Genomic DNA, 3,822 nt, shown 5'->3' on the forward strand with positions numbered 1-3,822 from the left:
GCACTTCCTTGCGTGTGAAGATGTAGCTGATGGGTCCCAGCAGTCAGGGGGGCGAATCGTTTTTTTTGTCCGGACGCACTTCCTTGCGTGCGAAGGTCCAGCTGGTGGGTCCCAGCAGTCAGGGGGAAATGTTTTTTCGCGAAATACGGTGGCCCGTCCGGTGGGTCCCCGCTGTCAGGTGGAGGAATAATTATTTTCCGCGTAATAAGGAGGCACTTCCTTGCTGCGGCCGTGGACCCAGCTGTCAGCCTCTCCACATACAGTCCACATCCGATGGAAGTCGTTCCTTGACCATGTTGACCACGCCGCGCCAAGAGCACCAGGGCGGTGGATGACGGCGAGGCCTAAGAAGGGGACGACGGGGAGCCGGGGAAGACGCGGTAGTGGAAGCCCGCGCGGAGAGGAGTACGAGGGTTCACTGGTTCAGCTGCGGTGTGAGGCTGCCGTCACCGCAGGGCCTGGCCAACGGTGGGAATAGTAGGGGGCGGTGAGGCCTCCGCGGCAGCACATCCGGCCACGGGAAGCAGGAGCATGCGGCACGACCGGCGCTGCTTTGGGCGGCTGGAGCAAGAAGACCAGAGGTTGAAGAAGCACTATGGCCGTTGGATGGACATCGTACGGTCACTGGAGCTAGAATCGTTTATATTGACTAAGTTGACAAAGCCCTCCGTCCCCGTCAACTTAGTAGGCCCACAAGTCAGCCTCCCACAAAGGTGGGTCCCAGCTAGCAGGGGGTATTCATTTTTTTGTGCGTAATAAGGAGGCACTGCCAGTGGGTCCGAGCTGACAGCAGGGGGAACATTTTTTTCGTGAAATACGATGGCCCATCGGGTGGGTCCCAGCAGTCAGGGGCAAACATCTTTTCGTGAAATACTGGTGGCCCGTCCGGTAGGTCCCTGCTGTCAGGTGGAGGAATAATTATTTTCCGCGTAATAAGGAGGCACTTCCTTGCAGCAGCCATGGACCCAGCTGTCAGCCTCTTCACGTATAGTATTCTTCCGATGGAATTCGGTCGTTGACCACATTGACCACGCCGCGCCGAGAGCACCACGATGGTGGATGATGGCGAGGCCTAGGAAGGGGACGATGCAGAGCCGGGGAAGATGCGGCAGTGGACGCCCACGCGGAGAGGAGTACGAGGGTTCACCTGTTTGGTTGCGCTGCCGTCGCCGCAGAATAACAGGGGGTGTGGGTGAGTGGAGTGGAGGGATAACCTGGCCAGCAGTGGGAGTAGTATGGAGGCGGTGAGGCCTCCGCGGCAGCATAGCCGGCCACAGGAGGCAGGAGCAGGCGGCACGACCGGCGCTGCTTTGGGCGGATGGAGCAAGAAGACCAGAGGTTGAAGAAGCACTACGGCCGTTGGATGGACATCGTACGGCCAGTCGAGCTAGAATCGTGCATATATTGACTAAGTTGACAAAGCCCTTCATCCCCGTCAACTTAGTAGGCCCCGTCAACTTAGTGGACATCGTATGGGGAGTATTCTTTTTTTGGGCGTAATAAGGAGGCACTTCTTTGCGTGCAAAGATATAGCTGGTGGGTCCGAGCTGTCAGCAGCGGTAACGTTTTTTCCACGAAATACAGAGGCCCTTTCGGTGGGTCCCAGATGTCGGGTGGAGGAATCATTATTTTGCGCATAATAAGGAGGCATTTCCTTGCGTGCGGCCATGGACCCAGCTGTCAGCCTCTCCATGTACAGTCCACTTCAGATGCATGTCGGTCATTGACCACGTTGACCATGCCATGCCGAGAGCACCAGGGCGGTGGATGACGGAGAGGCCTAGGAAGGGAATGACACGGAGGCAGGGAAGACTCGGCAGTTGTTTCCCACGCGGAGGGGAGTACGACTGTACGAGGGTTTACTGGTTTGTCTGCCGTCGCCGGAGAATAACAGCGGGTGTGGGACTGTGGGTGAGTAGAAGGATGGCTAGGCCTGCTATGGGAGTACGGTGGGGCGGTGAGGCCTGCACGGCAGCACAGCCGGCCGCGTGGAGGAGGGAGCAGGCAGTCCTGCCGACGCTTGTTTGAGCGGCTGCAGCAGGAAGAGCAGAGATTGAAGAAGCACGATAGTCGTTGATTGGACATCCAACAGTATACAAGCCATCTGTGGAAAGCCTCAAATATGTGGAAAATAGCATACAACCCATCTGTCATTATTTCAAATAGTTTACAACCCATTTGCTAATTCTTACGGGTTTTTTGGAGCCCATATTCTTTTTGTTAGCATTACAACCCATATTGTGGCCACGGTTAAAAAATTATACGAAATTTTGCATATGTCGGTGCGGTCTGAACTGTTTTTAATCCCGAAATTTCGAGTCACATTCAGACTGGTTTTAAAAATAAATGTATATCAATATAAAATCCAATAAATTGTCCACGCATAAAAATCAATGCAATTTAAAATCTCGAAATGAAAAAAAGATATTTGAAACTAATTGCCGGTTTGATGTGTTTTAAAAATGTACAACCCATTTCTCATTACTGATAGGCCATTTTCTCGGCCAGCCAAATGAAGCTCTCCTCGTCTTGAAAGATTTGCAACCCAAAAGGCCTGATAAAGTGACTTACTTGACAAATCACAAAAAAACTGGGCTAGCCATTTTCAAAAAGAAAAAAAAACTACTAGGCTGGTCTGTGGTAAACATAAAAGAAAAGGCTGTCTAGACAGGCCAGAGTGTCCCGCACAGCCCAGTTGACACCCTGCTTCCATCTCAAAAACAAATTAGATAAATGCCACTCCAATTATGGCGATTCATAAAAATGCCACTGAAATTTCCAAACTTTGAAAAATGCCACTGCAATTTTTGCAAACTTTGAAAAACGCCACTGCAGTTTGCAAACTTTGAAAAACGCCACTCCAGACTTCGAAAAATGCCACTAGAAATGGCATGAAATGGCATTTTTCAAAGTTTGGAAATTGCAGTGGCATTTCTCGGAGGCATTAATCAAATTAACCCAAAACATAAATAAATGGGCGAGCTGCTGGGTCCCTGGTGTCAGCCGCTCGTTGTGCAATTCTCTCGTTTATTGACTACGTTGACAATGGCATGGGACCCAGATGTCAGAAATCCACTAGGAGGAGCCATTTTTTTATTGGCTTGAAATAAGGAGGCACTTGCTTGCGTACTGCCATGACCTTGGTGGGTCCCTGCTATCATCCTCTCCACGTACAATCATCTCTTGATTGTGTACGCGTCAACTTGCTAGGCCCACAAGTCAGCCTCTAAACCCGTGGAGGACAAATACAACCCATTTAAAAAATAACAGCCCATTCCATACATTCAAACGGAAAGTTCAACATTCAGAGCAAAGTAACAGGTCTGATCCACATATAGAGTTCTGAACTTCCACGTTGACAACCATCATAGCCAAGTTAACTATCTACCTCCACTAGACAAGTACTAACTTACTCTTAGCTAACTAGACGATGACGGCCGCCATCTGCGGTACACGCTAAACACCGGCACCGGCGTCCTGCGCCTCGCCTCGGACTTGCCAGAGGTGCGATAGGGCGCGTTGCTCACGCGCGTTGGCCCTTTCCATGCCGGCGTGGTCCACTGAAGCTTCGGCTTCCAAGCGGGAAACCCACTTGATGAGCTGGTAGTAAAAATCAGCGTCGTGAATGCGTGCGTGCCCGACAGCCTCCAGGGCTATTTGCCGGGCGCCGGCCTCCACGTAGTCGGCCCAGTTGCGGGCACTCTGCTCGGGACTCAGAGCGTCGGTGCGCTGCTGCTCCATGTCCTGCTGGCGGCGCAAATCGGCGATACACTGCTCCTCCGCCAGGCGGTCGCGCTCCAACAACTCCTGCTCCTCCGCCAT

This window comes from Triticum aestivum, chromosome 6B, assembly GCF_018294505.1.
Source record: "Triticum aestivum cultivar Chinese Spring chromosome 6B, IWGSC CS RefSeq v2.1, whole genome shotgun sequence".
NCBI lineage: Eukaryota > Viridiplantae > Streptophyta > Magnoliopsida > Poales > Poaceae > Triticum > Triticum aestivum.